This window comes from Lolium rigidum, chromosome 2 (genome assembly GCF_022539505.1).
Source record: "Lolium rigidum isolate FL_2022 chromosome 2, APGP_CSIRO_Lrig_0.1, whole genome shotgun sequence".
NCBI classification, from domain to species: domain Eukaryota; kingdom Viridiplantae; phylum Streptophyta; class Magnoliopsida; order Poales; family Poaceae; genus Lolium; species Lolium rigidum.
In genome coordinates this window covers 45,504,019-45,525,006 of record NC_061509.1, presented here as the reverse complement: position 1 = coordinate 45,525,006, position 20,988 = coordinate 45,504,019, and the positions used below count along the sequence as shown (strand labels likewise).

Below are 20,988 nucleotides of genomic sequence, written 5' to 3'. Positions count from 1 at the left end.
GCAGTTGATACATGAAATTGCTACCGTTGTTTTAAAAAAATTGGTAGTCGTTCGTAAATAATCTTGTAGTTGTTTCTATATAATTTGGTAGTTAATACTGGAAATCTGGTAGTTTAAGGACCTGACAATATTTTTGAAAATTCTGGTAGCTATCGCATGAAAAGAATATGGTAGCTGAAAAAATATGGTAGTTAACTTTAGACTGCTCGGATGTTGCAACGAAGAACTTAACTAGTTGTATTGTGACACTCTGGTTAGCATTGCGCTAAAAAATTAAAATGCAAATCTTGTGTAAAAAGCCAAGGAACAGCAAACAGTGGCAATACACTAGTAGCCTGGTACTACTAGTCAGCGACGTGCAAGGTGACAACAGAGTATGCATGTGCTAGCTACTACTAGGTGCAACGCAATTTCCATTTTTTTCGACTTTCTATCACTTCGCTTTTAGTGGTCATGGCCTCATGGGTGAGCCGGCGCGTGCTCGCACAGCCTGGTGCACTGCCGCTGCATGGAAATACGATTATGCGGCGCCTGGTAGTCCTACGTTCATAACATAAGTAGGCAGTACTTGAGCCACTGCCTTAATCAAGATCTCCGCCTTAAGCAAAATGCACACAGCATCGCTACAGGATGTTCACACTGCTACAGTCGTAGGTCATTTGTGTGTTACTTTAGACAGACGACCATAAACTAGTTCCCAATAGGCGACTGACCTTGTCTCTCATGTGTGACTGAAATTTTTATTTCCGACACATCCTAACCCTAGCTAACTGTTTCTTATGCGTAGATGGTACATTATTGCGGCACAGACATGTGAAGAACATAAAATTTGTGAGACCTCATCGGATGGACAATGTACATATATGGGTACAGATGCTCTTCATTGCTTTTTATAAGGCTCCCTCACGTGGTTATTATTACAACACCTTAGATGTCAACCTACCGAAGCTCGACTATACTATATACCGGAGGAAACAAAAATCCTAGAACTTGTCTTAGTAACTACATTTTAGAAATTTGATAGATTATTAAAAAAGCAACTTGAGTATTGGTCATTCCGTGATTCACTTTATTCAATATTTGGAAGCACAGATTCAAGTATGGTTGATTTACGACATGACATTTGTAGGCAGTTTGTTACTAAAATGAAATTAAGGGTATATATAAAAGAAAACCTAAGTAGGTCTGCTTGGAAACTTAGTTTCTCAAAAAGTACTTCAATACCACAATATTTCAGTGCTCGACCAAGCAATACTACTGTTTTCCTCATTTCTCGGTCTTTGCAAAAATGAGGTTAGGCTGGATTTTTCAATAATCCCAAAAAATGTTTCAAGGATGCCATGGTTTTCAAATCTACAATATTTGTTAATGCCAAACACCTCAAACTATATTAAACCGTCGTATTTTTATAACCATATTACTCTGACAAAACATTGAATTTGTTGACTCAAGTGACCAGATTGTCATATTGTCTTTGTGATCTCGTAAAAAATGAAAAAAAGAGTAAGATGATTTTTCCAATATTTAATCAAATTACATTTTTTTACAAAAGGGCCTTTTATTATTCAAAAAAAATACATGAAAGGCTCTTTATTACATAACTATTTTTTCATAACATTTTCTTACATAACTTTTATTTACACAAATGTATCATGCCGTTTTTTTTTTGTTTCTCTCATGTTAGAAGTTACGAAAATTTTAAGGGGTTTTAATGTTGATTAATGGGGTGAAATTTGGAGTGAATAGTTTAAATAGGCTAGCTTGAGTTTTTTTTCTTAAAAATACTATGCCAATTGAGCACCAAGGTGAGGTGAAAAAAGCTATCCCATAGAGTTTATAAACATAATATTCCATATGTACACTCTGGAGTATTTTTTTTAACCATAAGTCACACTTCGAAACAACAAAAAATATGGCATACCTTCATCAAGACATGCTATCTGGATGGGCAATGCTGAACCTGAGAGGTACCACAACCTATGAAGGATTGATTTTCTCTTCCATTGTTGCCTTGTTGGATCATGCGTGGCCATGCACTGTTGGTCTAGTCCAAGTTATCCAGACGAAGATTTGGTGCACATGAGCACAAGTGCTTCTAGTTTTTGAAATATTTGAAAACTATATTTTTATGTTTCAAAAAATTATAAAATTTATTTCATGAATACATGCATATGTCATGAATACTCGTCCGAATTTTCAATATAACTTATGTTGTATTTTTAGCTAAAAAAATATTTATAGCTGTGTATAGGGACAAATTTTGTCAGAAATTTGTCTTTTTTATATAGTTCATAATGCAACATATTTCTTTCCGAAATTTTTACAGTACATTCAAAAAAATTCTATGTATGTGCAGATTTAAGCTCAAATTTTTTGAAATCTCCGAAATATGTTTTTTAAAAACCGAGAGCACTGGTGCTCATGTGCCAAAGTCACTTTTCGAAGTTACCCACAGAGGATCCTGCGAAATAGACAGCTAATAGAGACTGCAACTCACGAATGGTACGGGTTGTACATGTGCCGATCGTAGTCCACCATGGCACGACCTACCACTTTCTAGAAAAATCGTTTAGCACCTAGAGTTAGGTTCTGCATATGCTGAGCCGCAGGTACGCAGGAGCGAATCCATCGCATGATGGCCGTTAGATTCTTCGTCGTGGTTGCTGATGGACCGTAGATGTTGGTCCATTCCGCGAAATCAACGGTGGCAGTTGGTCTAAATTTGTTTTGGCGGGAGAACTAAGAAGGATGTGGTAAATCCAAATTTGAACTGCTACACTATAGTAGTAGAGATATACCGGAGGAAACCAAAATCCTAGAACTTGTCTTAGTAACTACATTTTAGAGTTTCAAATTATGGATGCTTATGAACCAATGATATGCTCGATGTGGATTATGTTCGAACTATATGACACTGTTTGTGTCCATCATACAATAAAATCTGAATCATGATTCGTCAAATCAACTCACAACTCAAAGGCTATTCCCTTGGCCGACATTAATAAAATATTAAATATCGATAGGAAAACTTAATCTCAGCATATTGATTGTGTGACACAGAGGAGAGATTCCACATGAGAGGTGAAAAGTCAATCAGTCTCTTACATAAGGTAGGCGAGCGGAGTTCATTAAATTTTTTGAGCAGATGGTCCTGCTAGATCTAACTAAACTGTTCAAAGCATCATGTGCTTTCTAGCGAAGTTAGAACGAAGTTCTTTGTTTCATCCTCGCACTCCCAGACTGCATCTTTGGGCAACAAACTCACAATGACTTCTGTGAGACATAGCATAGAAAGTTCAATATCCGACACCTCCCAACCCTAGGTTAAGCTGACTCTCATGGATTCCGTGCACGAGCGTGCATAGTTTCATACGCGATTCTATCACCCGTCTATCCCGTGCAGGCGTCCGGCTTGCCGGCCGTCCATAAATTTCTATGGCAATCTTTGCGGCAAATTAACATCAAGTTGTGTTTTTCCTAGGTCCAACGCTGCAGAGATTGCAAGAAGATTGTGGAACAGCTATATATAGGCAAACATCAAACAACTTTGTGTGACCTCTTTCGGCCGTGGGCTACACGGATATGGAGGCTCCTTGCTTCTCTATATAGGGGTCAAGTGGTTGATGCCACACTCTACATACGTAATAACTGGGAGCTGGTGGCTTGGTGCAGGACGTGGCCGTTCACACCTCTCATCGTTAGTCTTTCTAACATAGAGCACACCACCTGATAACACTAGTCCGAAGCAGTACAATTAACATCGGTAAAAATGCTCATTATTGGCTATGATTTTGGGGTTTGTTCCCACATTTATGTCACTGGTGGGGGACATCAAAATAAACTGGTTCATAAACCGTTCAACATGATCACATGGATAACGATGGAAAATACAAATGCACGTGTGTTCATTAGGATATACTAGGAAGGTTGGCGCGGCGCACGCCACACCCGTGGTGTTTATATTCGATTGAATGCTGGTGTTAAATGGACGACTTTATTTTTTCCGCATGTCGTTGTTGGGTGTGCGTGTGACTACACTTGCCTATTTTATCGAGGATTTAGTAGTTGTTCCTTTTTTTGCTTGATGCTGAAGTCGACTGAACTGAAAAAAAGAGCGGAGAATAGGGGATGAGTGTCTGCTTCGTGTTAGTGAGTTGACCTGTAGAGATTACAAAACCCTAGCTTTCAAGAGAATGACAGTTGAACCCGCACTCTTTTCTGGGCCGCTAGCGCGAGCGGCTCCGGAGAGCACAAACGCTAAACCAAAAGTTCCAAATCGATCTCCCCCGTCGGGCCGCTGTCGCCGGCGGTGGCGTATATGCCCAGCCGTTGAAGACGACAGGGGGGGGGGGGGGGGTTGGGCGCTCCCCGACGGGTTCCCTTCACGCGGGGGAAGACGTCTTCTGGGTGGCGCTGTGGTGGTGTGCGGGGGCGGCGGGCCATCCTCTGCGCTTCGTCGATTCGGTGGGCTGCGGCGTCGAGTGATTGGCACCCTTTGTTGGGGTTGGGATTCAGTAGAATCGCTCTTACCTACTCCTTTCGTGGGATTTCCAACAAATGTGACTGTCGGGTAAACCTTTGTTGCCTCTCGCCCTTTCCTGTTTTAACGGGTACATCATTCGTAAGGACAATGACAGAAATAGTTAGAAGTGAAACTTTCTGCTTGTGAATTGGACACGTCGCTTTCGCACTCAGTGTCTCACCCTTATGTCTCTCGACCGCACATTCGTCTTTCTCCCCAACGCCGGCGACCGGCAGCTCGCGCCAACGCCTCCCCGCCACTGTCCTCGCGGCTGTCCCCTACCCGCCAGTGGCCTCGACCACTTCCAAGTCCAACTTCCCGCCGCTGCCGCCAATTAGCTCGCGCGCGGCACGCCCCTGCTGGTCCCCGCCGCCCATTCTCAATTCCGGTGGCCGGAGCCCGTGGAGGCACCGGAGACCAGGCGGTAGGAGGGGGATCCCGGAAGGTCAGGTGACCCGGAGCTAGGCGCCAATGGAGCAGAAGGTGCAGACCTCGTCTTCATCGGATCCGCGGCCACGACCACATCGCCTGCGCTGACTCCACGGTGCCGGCCACCTGCTCCCGTTGGTCTAGACGGTTAATCTGAGCGACCTTCAAGGACACCCCGCTCCGGCAGGTTGGAGCGAACCATGCTCTCAGAGTGGATGACCGATGCTCCTCCCAACCTCTTTCGCGAATGGTAAGTCCTGGCCCACCTTGTTCTTGATTTATGCTTGATTCCTCTCTTAAATTTGTTTATTTTACAACAGTTGTTACTGAAAGCAATAGATTAACTTAATTCTTCCATTCCAGTTGTAGTTCACGATTGCTAGATACAAAGAACAGAGGTATTCCTGACTTCATTACCATATTCGTGAGTAAGCATTACAGGGACATTTGTTTCCTAGTTTGATACGAATAGATTGGAGGCCGTATGCACGTATTCATGTTCTTTTCGGAGCAGGTATCCGCTAACAGGACTATTTTGACCTGATTGCCTAGTTCTTCAAGTTACTTGACATAAATAGGATGCAATAGGCATACGATCTACTTAGTTTATTACACGAGGTACTTCCGACTTCCAGTGATGAAAGTCTAGAGAAAATTGTGAAGTAGGGCGTAATATATATGTGTAAGAAGGTACTTCCTAGTTCCTAGTCCTTAGAGCATGCCCCCAGTGAAGAAGTCGCTAGGTACACTGATTTCTTTGCCGTTGGCAAACAAGTCGACGGCTGGAGCAAGCTCTTCTTTGCTGTTCGAGGGAATACGGGTTCAAATATTGAAGGGGATTCGTCCTGTTTCTTCATAGCTAGGAGCTGAGATGAGGACAACCATAGTACCATCTTTCAGACCATGTAGGAAAGAAAAGAATAACCAAAAATTTGTATTAGAACAAATCGCATTTCAACACGCCAATAGGGTCGAAAGACAAATGCAGCTGATCATCTATCAGCTGGCCCTGTAAGTATATAACAACATATGTGCATCTAGTAAAGCATATAAAAACAGGAAAAAGAACAACAATTCATATACACCATGTAGTACCACTTCAACAGCTGCAACATGCGACAGATCAGTCTAGGCCTCTGATGAATCATAACATCCTTGAACGCAGTAAAACAACACGTAACTGCAAAGCCCACAAATAGAAAGTATGAATCGTAACGACAGGAGCATTCTAGCCACTGATCATCAGAAGTATCACCAGCTTCCACACTATAGGAAAACCCTGCCCCAGAATGGAGCAGCTCGCGAAATGAATCAACGGTAGGCCCTATGAAAATGATAGGCAGAATTTAGCAAAATCAGTAGAAACTGACAAATTAGAACGGCAAACTGCATCTCAAGATAACGATGTCCATAAAACACCTAGTGGTTGCTAAATTGCTCAAATTATATAGCTACTAGTTGAATGCCCGTGCGTTGCTACGGTATGATAGATTTAGACATGATACATTGGTCAAAATATTTTTAATTAATTCCTCCATCCAAGAATAACTGATTTGGATTTGTGCAAGTTTAGACAAATCTAAGTCATTTTTGGGACGGAGGAAGCTTTTTTGGGACGGGGAAGCATAATACTCCATCTCAACATAAGGTTCGCTCTTAAAATTCACTGGTCAACCGGTCAACCATTTGCTAATTTTACTATAATTTGTGCTTATAATGTCCACAAAATTTATACAAATATATATATGAAATGAAAGAGTTTTGCAAGACGAATCCACAAATTCAACTTAAACATTCTAACATATATTTTGGTACATATTTGCGTTCGTAGTCCTGCGTGCAGAAAAAACATGCCTTATATTTTGGGACACAGTGAGTACTTGCATTATGGCTCTGTTGCGACCATTATCGCCCTACGTCTGGATGACTATCATCTCACCCTTTTCAAATTTCTTCTCTCCCGCACATTTAAAATAATGCACATAAAAAGATGGATACAGTTGCTTGCGTAGGTTTTGCCAATTACGACCTCAATGTCTATTCCTTTTATTTTACTACATAGTCAAATTTGGGTCGTGCTTGTGAATATATATATGATGTTCTCTTCTCATACAGATTCACATATCCTTGTAAGGATAATTGGTTGGGTAAAAAAAATGCAAGACACAATAAAATCCTTGTTCCATGAATCAAATATGTCGAAAAATAAAAGCGACGGGACCATTAGTAGATTAGTGTGTGAAATACATAACAAAAACATGGAAATGCGAGCAAATAATCGGTGCAAATGGGTTGCACAAGGGTATCACATCCATCACCACACGCAGAAAGCTTATTATGAAACATGTGTTGACACATACATAAATCAATTCATCAATCCACGCCATCCAGGGAAGATTTCATCATTCACTACATGGAAGCGCAATTCATCAATCCATGCGAGAAATAAAAGAATTAATTTTCTCATCCTGAAATAAGCATTTCTTGTATTGTTCGAAAAACTGGTGTTCTCTATCACGTCTTCTTTTCTATTATAAAACGATTCATGCATCATCCAATATATCAATAATAGTATACCAGTACTGAATCTACTATACTACCAACTTGCGGACTAAAAAATAAAACCACAGCCAAAGATTTTGTTATTCACCTCTGTTCTCATATTGAAAGGATGTTGGATCTGTTTTTGCTATTCGGTTATTCCAGATGCTCAGTTACTCAAATGACTGTCAAACATAGAGCAAATAAAAAAATTAATTTAGAGAGGATTAGATAAATTATAATAGACTTTAGAGCAGAAAAATAGGTATTAGGTTCTACCAGTTTGTCCCAGCTAAATCTAAAAAAGTAAAGAACTTTGATCAATACAATTCCTTCTTTTCATTTGCCGTTTACTGAATTTGGACAGCATGGCCTCCCGGTCGACAGAATCTTGCCTCCATTCGAAGTTCATTTTCCTCAATGATGCCCATTTCCGTGATGAAATTGCCAAAATATCATCAAACTATATCTGAACAGAACGGAAATTCAGAATTGAAAGCCAACCAGTAATTGAAGTTCAGCCAAAACCATACACTTTGTTAACTCTTTCAATTTAGTGAATTGCCTGCTGCAGGCATGTCATGCGTTTTGGAAGTGCAACACATATTTTCAGGTTGTAATAATCATGTGCTAAAATTGCAGTAATGCACGGAGTGATGATAATTAGCACTTCATATATTTTATCCTGAACAAAAAAAACTTGATTGTCCGCGCAACAAGTTGTGTTAGTCTCCCGTCATTGCAAGAGTTGCTGCTTCAGGACTGAAAATACTGTTGTGCTCCCTGAAGAATTGCATGCTCTGTCCTCCCTCCAACTCCTACGGATATTAAATTGTCCCGAGATGCAGTCGTTGCCACATAATTCCCCGAAAATTTATAGAAAATTTAATTACATTGCATAGATTTATCTCTCTTTGGAATAGGTAGCTAGCTAGCAGCAAACCATATGAGCAATCACAATTATTAAAGTACTGCCATTCCTAACCAATCGCACATGTATACTATGAGACCAAATTAACGGTGGGAATAGTGATCATAAATTCAAACAAATTTCTGCAGAGATCAGTAATATCAACCATGCTAAATTTCGCAAATGGAAGTAGTCCCTTAAAAATATGAAATTATAGCATTTGCGTGCAGCCTGTAAGATGGAGCCAATCAGTAAAGAGGACAAATTCACTACATGGCATCATTATGAAACTGCATGTCTGTCTTTCTGTCTAAATGATATCACTTACGGAATCCTAGCAGTCAAATAATATTCCCGATATCATTATCTAAGCCCTCTGTAGTAATTTCCAATATAATTTTGCAAATAATATTTATAGAAAATGAGCTTATATGTACAACCAGATGCAATCAGTTGTTATGTATTCACCAATTCAACTAAGTACCTTTCAGCGAGAGAATCTAATTCTAGAAGGAAGAAGTCTACAATAGCAGAACAATTCAGAACAAAATATTCAACTGTTTATTCCATTTATCTGGACAACTTAAAAAGGCTGAAATCAACTACAAGCAAGAGGATCAGAAGTTTCTTTATGTCCTGGCTCTGAATTGGGATATAGGCGAGGACTGTGCAAGCTGAGCTCATCTAGGTGAAAAAAAAATGAGCATGATTATGAAGTAAATGCTGATGAGATAAGTTCATCGGCAGACATATCAAAAGTAGTACAAGTACACAATTTTACCTCACCAGATATCAAGACATCTTGCCCGACCACTTCTTGCTGATCCATTATCAGTCCCTTCATGTCAACCTAATTCAGCTACTTAAAGTTAGTATTATATACACATTTGCTTAGTCAGGAATTCAGGATGTGCAGGAACAAGCCATTGATGGTGCATGTGTTCTCGATGGTGTGCTTTTGAAGGAGACGGCTACCTTGCCCATACTCATGTTGGTAAAGACATTGATCATCATTTGTATAATGGTCAGAGGGAGGATCCTTGTGTGTTGCATCGCCAATTAAAAGAGAAGTTCATTCATCAATGATGGCGTCGCCGCTGCGGCCGCTATCGTATTTCTCATTGAAGCGCCATTCTAAGGAGAGGGGGAATCGGCGCACAATTGCTAGCCTCTAGAAGCATGCATGAGAAGGAGACAGTGCCATGGGATTGATCTGCATTTGGAGACTATATTTCAAATGATGTCGCGAATATATGCTTATGGCACCGCTGCACACTCACGCCGCCACCCACATCCCACATGACTCTGAGTGTATTGTTGTCTCCATGATATGCAAATGCAACTGTTCGACTGCCAATAGAAGAATTCAGTCGAATATAAACAAATTTGGGAACCGTAATGGAAAGGGGATAACTCACAAAAAGTACATATGAATACAAAGACTGCACTATAATATAAATGATTGCATAATGAATTTCTGCCATAATGGCGGAGCGTTTTAGCATGATCAACTTGGCATAGGCATTTTTTCAAATACCTTGTACGCAGAGGGATTGTCGATGGCTGGGACATACACCTCTTCAATATTTAGCAGGGCCTACGCAGTCTTGTAAGCAGTCAAAATCATGATTATTCAGGAAAATCTTGAACAGAAGCAAACATAAATCAAGCTTACCTCATCACAAGTGGTGGAGGAGATCTGGAGATGGCTGGTATGGAGCTGCACATGACGACGAGAGAGGAGATAAAAGTGAGATCGATGAGCGCTCGTAAATTGGACGTAAAAGAGGATCCAACCGTTGACAAGAATTACCTGCGACGTAAAAGTGAGATCGATGAGCGATCGGCAAGGTGCTCGAGCTGCCGCACCAGTCGAAGGTAGAGGAGTGGGTAGACCTCGGCACCCCGCCGCCGCCGGGCCAGCGGCTTCTCTAGGAGGCGGTTCAACGAATTTATCCCCGTGATGAGCAGCTGGTCAAGGTGCTCGTCGTTGGTGGCGCCGCTACCATCGCAGCAAACCAGCGCCCAGAGAGGCGTAGTGCCGCCGGACCAGCGCGACGATCCAGAGGATGGGCAGCGCACTCGGGTAGGTCTGGGATGGCGAGCAGCAGGAGCATGATGAACTTCCCCGATTGAGCGCGGTGGATTCCCGATGGCGGTCGTTGTGGGGCTCTAGCTCGGATTCCATGCGCTGGGGGCGAGATGAAAGGTGTGGCGGTGACCAGACCTGATCTAGGGATCCATGGGAGGAACCGAGAAAGTCACGATGGCTTGTCCTTTTCTTCTCGGTGGGTATTATAATCTCAATCGCTAAATTTCACCTATCGGTGGCAGGGAAACATAATTAGGAGAAGATCATTGGAAGGAAATGAAGGAAGGTACCTTGCAATAGGAAAGTGTCTTCCTGGAGCACATCTTGCAATTCGCGACTTGCCTAGTTATTTTGTACGTGATTGAGGAGAACCAAGTCTTAAATAGAAAATATCTTCTCATGCCATAGAGAGTAATTGATGTTACCATAATTATTCAGCGTTGACCGTCTGACTTGATTGGATGTAGAAGTCTGAGATATCGTGACTGATTTTTATACCATAATTAATTTGTGCGTGGAGATATTTTGGGTGCGACTTGATCGGACGAAGCTGAGATAAGGAGAATAGATTAGAGGGTCCGGATTGTTTTAATGACGACCATCAAATGCGTTGAGTGTCAAACGACCAACTCCCATTTAATAGTAAAGATGTTGTAAGTTCAAAGCAGGGAAGCTTTTATCACATATTTATCAAGGCAGTTGTACATGAGAAGTAGCCTTCACAGATCAAAGGAATTCTTATGTGGAAGATGCAAAAGAAAATTAATTAATGATGGTAAGAAAATATTTTTAGAAAGAACAATTACGTTTTAGTCCTAACTCTCGAGTGACTGACAGAATAATACTCGTTATGTACTAAGCTCACTCTTAACTGTAAGAAATGGCTACGCCAATTGTATATATCGGCATATCGCAATCACATACTATGCACCTGAAGGAAAAAAAAAGAGGTAACACAACTTGTAATAGAAGCAACTCTTTTGTAATAAACCGCATCAGGAATATTGTCAATCTATAGATCATCTGTGTTAGTTTTACATGGTTTTTCTCAAAAGGATTGGTGTATATAAAAGCATGCACATATTGTATTGGACCAGTACTAAGGACAAAGATCTTGAGGGCATACTAAAGAAATTTAGTAAGACCCCAGCAGTTGGGTTTAATACTTATCTTTTGTTTTATTTTTTTCCTTGATCCAGCAAACCTCTCTAATTCATTCAGGCTCTCCATCTTTCCACATGCAAAATCTGCATTTGCTATGACATTTTATCTGCATAAACAATAACCCAAGTACAACAGTTCCACCACGGACACATGAAGGAAATAAATATATGTAACAAAATGACCAGTAGCAACCCAGGAATGGCTTCCCATGCATCTATGAACTGCACACCCTTATGAATTTGCACAGCTGATTTGACTGGCAATCACATGATGCTTAAAGGAAGATGTTTGTTAGAGGCATTATCAAGTCCTTACAGGCCAACCTAGACTGGCCAATTCCAAATATAAGAACTTTGCCCAGTTCCATGGAATCTGGTAATCCTTCGGCACCCAAATCAGTTTTCAAGCCCAACAAATGAACCAAAGAAGATTCATTATTGCTCCAGTAAAATGCGTATTTCTGGCCATTTGTGTGAAAAATTGATGTTCTCGAGATTAATTCCAGTATATATAATTAACCAAAAAACACACACAATAGAAACCACATCATTTTCTTCCCTACTTCACGGTTTGTGGATCTTCTTCACAATCTTTCGCTTTGGCCCGGCACTCACTTCCAAAACTATAGAATTGAACGGCATTTAGAAAACACTATTTTTTCTTGCCAAGCTCAATATGGGATGCAACCTGTCATCCTATCCTCAAGAGGAACAAATCAGAAACAGAGCGGGATGTTATAATAAATGATCACTTCAGTGCAGAATTCCTAACCTATTTTAATTAATGCGAGACCTAACCTTGAATACTCGCAGCCAACCACTTATAAAGAACTTCCCCATCAATACATTTCTCTGTCCCATCAACTCCCTGCAAAAGCTACGAAATGTTGTTGTATGAATTCCAGGTAGTTCCTCCACGTAAAAGATGCACATTGCTTATGTTCAGGCTGGAAACAATATGTGGGAAACTTAGAACATGAACAAACACCGAGCAGTAAGGAATATATATCTAGTGCATTGACAATTACACATTCAGCACTCAGCAGGAAATTTGAGATACTTAGTATACAGACGTTAGGTAAAAACCTTGTCAGGTAATGTGATTCTTATTCAATCAGCATAAACATTAAAGATTGCCAGGAAATGCACATGCTGAGGAAATCTGTGGGAGGAGCTATTCACCTGGGAATTGTCGTGTAGGCAGAGTGAAGCGTTTTGTCATGATGATGCCATCCAGACATGATAAATAAACACCTAGGATTTCTGCAAATATTGTTTTACCATAATTTACTGTCAACCTACAGCCATAGCACTAAAGGATTTCTGCATCAGAATAAAGACATCACATAATCATGTTGCCTTTTGATTTACATGTCCTCAGCCTGTGGGGTTGATTTGTAGCCACCGTGAAGTTTCGTTTAACTTATTCGTACGAATCATCAAGGGTGTAAATTTGCAACAGAACTAAACAGAGAAGAGAGGTGGTGAGGCCAACAAAGGCCAACAAAAGCCTGCTCCATCAGCATTCATCTAGTGCGTCAACAATGATATGTGAAAATGTTTGAGTTGCCAGGTGTAAACAGAAACTATTTTTTTGGGAAAGGAGGACATCCCCAACCTGAACACCAAGAATCTGATCTTCCGCGCGGTCCTGCAGAACAGACCTGAACGAATCAAGGTATGCGATGAGATGAAAAATAAAATTAAATAGATGAGGGGAAAACAAAATTAAATAGATGAGGGGAAGAGGCATGTACCAATTTAATCAGTTACGCGCCAGCCAACCCATGCATTAACGGCTTACATGCACACTTCATCACCTGCAGGGGCAGGGCCTTCTGAAAAAACATGCTTAGAAGAAACAGCAGAGGTAGGAGGCAGCAGAGGGAGACGTCCATATGGCAAAGACCGACCATGCCCAACAGGAACAGCAAGAGCACCATCTTGCAGGCAGCGACGGTGGCATGGAGGCAGAGAAGCAGAAGAGAAAGGCGATCGTGCACGCCGACCGACATACTCGGGGCACACCTTCGACAGGTTGTATGATAGTCGGAGAACCAGCATCAAGCATCAAGCAAAGAGGAAGGCCCAGAAGGTGGATGATCAAAAGCACCAAAGGCAGCAGCACCAACAGCGACGGTGGCATGGAGGCAGAGAAGCAGAAGAGAAAGGCGATCGTGCACGCCGACCGACATACTCGGGGCACACCTTCGACAGGTTGTATGATAGTCGGAGAACCAGCATCAAGCATCAAGCAAAGAGGAAGGCCCAGAAGGTGGACGATCAAAAGCACCAAAGGCAGCAGCACCAACCGAATCAACAACTGGAACGGCAACAACATCAAGGCATAGGCAGGCGGCAAGCCGGCGTCCCATACAACGAAGGCATCAACAAAGATGAAAGGTGAAGACGAACAGGAGGCAAGTTATCCAGACCACGGCGGCGCGGCAACAACAGACGAAGAGGCGGCGGCCTAGGAGGCAGCCGGCCTCGCCCACGGCCAGGAAGACCATCCCTACTCATACGGAGACCTGCAACAAAGAAGAAGAAGAAAACCATGAGATCAGGATCTAGCAAGAAAAGCTAATCAAGCACGAAGAAGAATGGAAAGAAGGAAGGAAGGTGCGAGAATTTAGACGCAGAAATCACGACCGAGAAAAAGGAAAGGACACGTAAAAAGATACGTGGCGAGGAAATAGCATCAACAACTCCCAAAGAGCATGCACAGCCGGTGGAAACTAATAAAACCGGAGATCTCAGGTAAATAGGAGATCCATAAATAGTGGAACTACCGGCTGGTTGCCGGTAAACAGGAATTGTAGAAAGAAAAAAAAAAACAGAATAAACGGAAGAAAATCCCGCACGGGCAGGAACCACAAGGCTGTGAACAGTGAAAAATCCTAACGTGGCAGCGACTGGTTAGAGGGAACACAGGGAGTAACAGCAGCAAAAACGTTCTCCTTGCGGCAAAGAGGGTTAGCTTTTATATAGGTTATAATAATTCTAGGGAGTAATTAATGCTTAGTCGATTGAGAATTAACTTGACTCTCAGCCAGATAACATCATATAATCACAACTGCAAACACATGCTACCACTAGTAGAAAACTGACCATCCGTCCAGGTCTTTTGTCCCGGCCCTGTCTGGAGCCGGGACAAATAGGCCGGCCACGTCGCCCCGAAATTACCGAGAAGCTACGGGGCCTTTTGTCGCGGTTCTTTAAGGACTTTTGTCCCGGTTAGAGGCTCCAACGGGGACAAAAGGGTCTGAGGCCTTTTACGGCCTGCTGGCAGCCCTTTTGTCCCGACTGGAAACACGAGCCGGGACATAAAGTCCAATCGTTCGTTCCCGCGCGGAACCGATTCGTCTCGCCATTAATGCACACGGAAAACAGAGAACGATCGAAGTTGCATCGCCGCCAGAAGTTGCATCGCCGCTGGCGCCATTTGGCTGGCCTTTTCACCTCCCTCCCCTATATACATGCCTTGTTCTTCCTCATCTCCATAGCCACCAAAACTGCACCATTAGCCACATCTCTCTCCCAAAAAAGAGCCCGGCCGGCGCCGGCCTCTCTCTCCCACGCCCCGGCCGGCCCTCTCTCGAGTCTCTCATGGATCCAGAAATGGCGAAGCTTGCGCGCACCCTCGACTTCCCTCGATCTGAAGTCTACTACGATGTCATCGAAAAGATGAATTTCAAGGTCACGTACACCCTCCGTGCGAAGAGGGTGGAGAGGTGGATCCACGCCATCAAGAGGGATTTCCTCAACGCCGCGGAAATCAAGGTTAGATTTTCCATGCCTTTTGTTATCAAAGATGTAGCAAAGAAGCATTTTGTTAGAAGGTGCTTAAAATTTAGAGATATCATAAAGCATCCAAAATCCCAATGGCAACTTTTTTCTGTGTTTGAAGGCCGTGGGCTTGGACTGCGAGTTCACCGACCCTCGCGAGGGTAGAGCTAATCAACGCGCCGCCGTCCTTCAACTCTCCATCACGCAAGGGACTTTGGTCTTCCATATTGTTCATGCCGATGAAGTGCCACAACTTCTCATCGATTATTTCATATTCAAATATCTCACATTTTTCTAATAATTACTATATTATTTGTCCACTTGCGGTTTAAAGATTTAAATATATTAATTATTTGGCCATATTATATGAATAATGCATATATTATTTGATAATAATATTAATAAATGAATAAAAACGAAATTATTTTATATTCAAATTCTTCACACTTTTCTAATAGTTATGCATATATTATTTGTCCACTTAAGGTTTAAAGATTTAAAGATATTAATTATTTGGCCATATTATATGAATAATGCATATATTATTTGATAATAATATTAATAAATGAAAAAAACAAAATTATTTCATATTCAAATCCTCTCATTTTTCTAATAGTTATGCATGATCAGGACATCTATGCAGATTGGTACACTAGAACGACCTACGATATGTATAATTTAGTCTAAGCTAGGTTGTACCCGCAAATTATGTTAGTATTATTATTAGGTAATAATGTAGCCAGATTATATTGTGGGCCATTGGGGTTTTATGTGAGTTAGTTGGGCCTGTCCAACTTGGCCCAATAGTTGTGGCGCCCATCTAGGGGTGCGCCCAGCCCTCCCTCATATAAGGGGGCTGGAGCATTAGGGTTTAAGGAGATTTTTGATCATTATGTAGAACCACGAGTTCAAGTTATCACCGTCCCTCTGGGATCAGCGTGTGTGACGGCGTCTCGAACGTTCGTCAAGTTATCCATCAATATAGACAAGAGAGTCCTTATATTGTCAAGAGTAATCATGTGTGCGCGAAGGTCCTTGAATCTATGAAGGGTTGTTGAGCTTTTGGCATGTTGATTCAGCGTGAGGTTCGTCGTTCATCGTTGAGTTGCTCGCATGATTGGCGTTCCCCATCTTCAGGCTACGTGTATCACTCACGTTGTTGGGAGATTCTATCAGATCCACTGGATCAGGAGGTGCACCGTGAAAGATCGGGCCAAATCTCCGTATCAATGCATATATTATATATTTGTCCACTTGCGGTTTAAAGATTTAAAGATATTAATTATTTGGCCATATTATATGAATAATGCATATATTATTTGATAATAATATTAATAAATGGATAAAAACAAAATTATTTCATATTCAAATTCCTCACACTTTTCTAATAGTTATGCATATATTATTTGTCCACTTGCGGTTTAAAGATTTAAAGATATTAATTATTTGGCCATATTATATGAATAATGCATATATTATTTGATAATAATATTAATAAATGATTTAAAAAATTATTTCATATTCAAATTCCTCACATTTTTATTATAGTTTATGCATATATTATTTTTCCACTTGCTGTTTAAAGATGTAAAGATATTCAAATTCCTCACATTGGAATGCTATATTTTTATCTTATGGTAGTATTTACAACAACGTACAACCACATTCGCGGGGGCACAACAGGAAAGAACCGAGGAGTTAAGCGTGCTGAAGGTGGAGTAGTGTGAGGATGGGTGACCAACCGGTAAGTGACCAAGTCTAGAATTTGAGTATAGATTAAGTGTAATTAGTGTTACCAATGGTCCAAGTGAGAGAGTAACGAGTCAAAGAAAAAAGAAAAATTAAAAATTAAAAAAGAAAAATGAAAATGAAAATGAAAAAAGAAAAATAAAACCTTTTGTCCCGGTTGTGCTTACGAGCCGGGAAAAAAGGTCCTCCAGCCCAAACCCCTGCATCGCAGCCATGTGATGGACTATATGTCCCGGCTGTTAAGCGGGCCGGGACAAAAGGTTGAGCCTTTTGTCCCGCCTCCATTGTCCCGGTTGGCCAGCCGGGACAAAAGTCTCTCACGGGTCGGGACAATGCATGTTCTCCACTAGAGTACAACTCTTGATTAGCACAAATTATGGGTAGGTCCAGGTGATTTTTCTTAGTTGCAATCTATGTTGCAAGTAGTAATCTCAGTTGCAAACCCGTTTACAACCGCGGAAATCAGTGCATGTTGCAACTCATAGCTAGTGCGAATCACAGTGTGATCCAATGGTGTGGGAGTCGGCTGTGAATAGCAAAAACCAATATTTCTAACGAATAAATAAGAAACAAGTGTTGTTCGTGTTGCCATGAAAAGTGTTGTTCCTGTGATGCCAAGGTCAACAAGACCGGAAGATGAACTTGATTCAAGTATCCAGGGGTACACGTTAGAGGACTTGATGGTCCATTCTTTGTCTCAGGACCTAGTACTAAGATACCCACTTTAGACAAGAGAGAGTTTATAGGAGAACCGGTACGAGAAAGAGAGACAGCAAGGCGATCGGGAGGCGGCTCTAAAACCCATCTAGGGATTCACCCTTTCGCCGGTGACGCTGTCGGTTCGCTCCGCCTCCGGTGGCCTTGGGGCCTTGGAGGTGTGGCAGATCGCGGCCTCTCGCCGGCGGGAAGGTTTCAGTTCTTCGGTTAGTTTGTTTTTGGTGTCTTCTTGGGGATGGTGAGGCGGCGGCTACTTGTCAGAATAATGTACTCCCCGTCCTATCCTCGCTCCGGTGGTACATCTAGCGTCGGCGGAGGGTGCGTGGAGTTGTGTGTCCGGGGATCTCCCATGATACGGTCGTCTTTCATGTTCGATTGTGTGGTTTCAGGTCAGTCTCTTCCGATCTACAGTTGTCATTATTGGCGATGGTTGTTGCTCTGGTGTGCTGGTCCTTTGGGGCTTTAGCACGACGACTTCATGTTTGTCTACTACAACAAGCTACTACGACAAGCTTTGCCCGGCTTCGGTGATGTAGGGGCGAGGACGGCGGCGCGCCTTCGGCTCGTGCTAGTGCCTGTAGTCGTCGCTAGTTGCTCCAATGACCTATTTATATTTTTTATTACTTTTGGGCATATTTGTACTGTTGCTGATGATTATTTTGCAAAAAAAGACAAGAGAGAGTGCTAGCAATTGACGCTGGGGAACCCCAAGAGGAAGGTGTGATGAGCACAATAACAAGTTTTTCCTCAGTAAGAAACCAAGGTTTAATCAACCAGTAGGAGAAAGGTGCGGTGACCCAGCATACCACTGCATGTTGTAGTATACAAGTCGTTGATATGAGTGTGAGGAGGCCCCGGGCGCCTCCGCACTCGGGCTTCGCCTATGAAGCCGTCCGACCTAAAACATCGATACCAATTGACGAAACTCCGAGACACACCCAGGGGCGCCGCTCCATCGCGAAACTCCTTTTCGGTGGGACGAAGTCTGCGTTCCGCACCCTCGCCGGGACGGGGAAGTGCCCCGAAGCCATCTCCATCAACGCCATCGCCTCCATCATGCTCCGTGGAGTAGTTCCCCCGCGGACTACGGGGTTCTAGCCGTAGCTAGTTGGTACTCTCTCCCCCATGTACTTCAATACAATGATCTCATGAGCTGCCTTACATGATTGAGATTCATCCGATGTAATCGGTGTTGTGTTTGCTCAGATCCGATGGATTGTTACATTATGATTAGTCTATCTATAAAGTTTGTGGAGTTATTGTTGCCGCAATCTTGTTGTGTTTAATGCTTGTCACTAGGGCCCGAGTGGCATGATCTTAGATTTAAGCTCTATACTTATTGCTTAGATTGTACCTACAAGTTGTTTGCACATATTGCTGTCCCGGAACCCGAGGCCCCAAAGTGACGAAATTGGGACAACCGGAGGGAAGGTTGTGATATGAGGATTACACGTTTTCACCAATGTACGTTTTCTCCGGTGCTCTATTGAAAGGAGCACTTAATTGTTAGTAGATTCCCTTGAGGCCCGGCTGCCACCGGCTGGTAGGACAAAAGATGTTGTACAAGTTTCTCATTGCGAGCACGTATGACTATATATGGAAAACATGCCCTACATGATTAATAATTTTGATGTTCTGTCTTAATGCTATTTCAATCCTATCAATTGCCCAACTGTAATTTGTTCACCCAACACTTGTTATTGGAGAGTTACCACAATGTAGATAGTTGGGAACCCCTGTCCATCTTTCATCATCATATACTCGTTCTACATGACATTGGAAGTAGTATCAATTATTGTCCGGTGCCATTGCCTCCGCAGTTACTGCACATCGCTGCTGTGTTATCGTTACTAACTGCTTCTCATATTACCGCCGCTTTCACATCATCCCCGTTACTAGTGCTTTTCTGCAGTGTGCAATTGAATTGACGACTCGCTTGTTAAGGCTTATAAGTATTCTTTACCTCCCCTTGTGTCGAATCAATAAATTTGGGTTTTACTTCCTCGAAGACCTGTTGCGATCCCTATACTTGTGGGTTATCAAGACTATTTTTCCGGCGCCGTTGCGTGGACGCATAGCTCTACTCATAAGTTCACTCCGGGGAGTACACTCTACACTCTCTCTACTCGTTTTTGTTTTTTTTTTGCTTAGTTTACTTTTATCTAGTTTATTTGTGCTTAGTTTATTTCTGTCTAGTATTATTTTGCTTAGTTTACTTTTGTTTTTGTTTTGTTTTATTTTCCCTATATACTCGAAAATCCATAAAAAATTGAAAAACCAAAAAATTAAAAACTGTTGCTATGGGAGAACCTACAACCTATTTGGAACTTATGGAATTATATAATAATTATAGAGAATCAAGAGCGGTGAAGTTATGAGAGTCGTGATAGAAAACTCGAAAAACAATTGCTCAAATCTTGCTTAAACGCCATGATATAAACCGTTGTCGTCACCGGTGACACTAAACATCTTAAATTTCAATGTGGCTTTAGTGAGGAATTTTTAATTAAGAACTATAATCGGAATAGCTATATTCATTTTGGGTTCGAAGAGGTAGTACAATTTTTCATATTTATGGGAGCCTCTCGAGATAGAATCCTTCATGGCTAAAAATTATGAAACTTGTGTTGTTTGTAAGGACCTTAAAGATTATGTCTCTTTCTATTCTTAATTTTTGCGTAGAAAGCTACAAAGTGATAATCCCTATATCTTTGATTATAAAGAGAGACTCATTAATGCACAAGAATGCACTCACAATTTGGCGGGAACCAGTGGAAGAAGAAATTGATGAACTCGAAAGCTCATTGGATGAAAAAGAAGAGGAGAGTGATGAACAAAAGGAGGAAGAATGGATTAGCTACCCATGCCAACCTTCTAATGAGAAGTAACTCTTTATCTCTTACACTATTTGATTGTCCTCCATGCTTACCAAAAGAGGATGAATGTTATGTTCCCGTGGATTCTCTTGAAATATTCTCTATGAGTAAAACTTGTGAGAATAATTATGCTATCGTTATTTATGATAATCCATGCTACTTTGATAAATTTTATGATAATGCTTTGTTTATGTTCATGT

At 41.7% G+C, this 20,988-nt stretch overlaps 1 long non-coding RNA gene across 1 annotated transcript; it reads left to right on the top strand.

Moving 5' to 3' along the window:
* The first annotated feature begins 11,148 nt into the window (after positions 1-11,148).
* On the top strand, positions 11,149-14,272 carry LOC124691687. The gene is made up of 3 exons (XR_006999080.1): positions 11,149-13,335; positions 13,484-13,752; positions 13,933-14,272. It is a non-coding gene; the product is annotated as an uncharacterized LOC124691687 (long non-coding RNA).
* Positions 14,273-20,988: the final 6,716 nt, after the last annotated feature.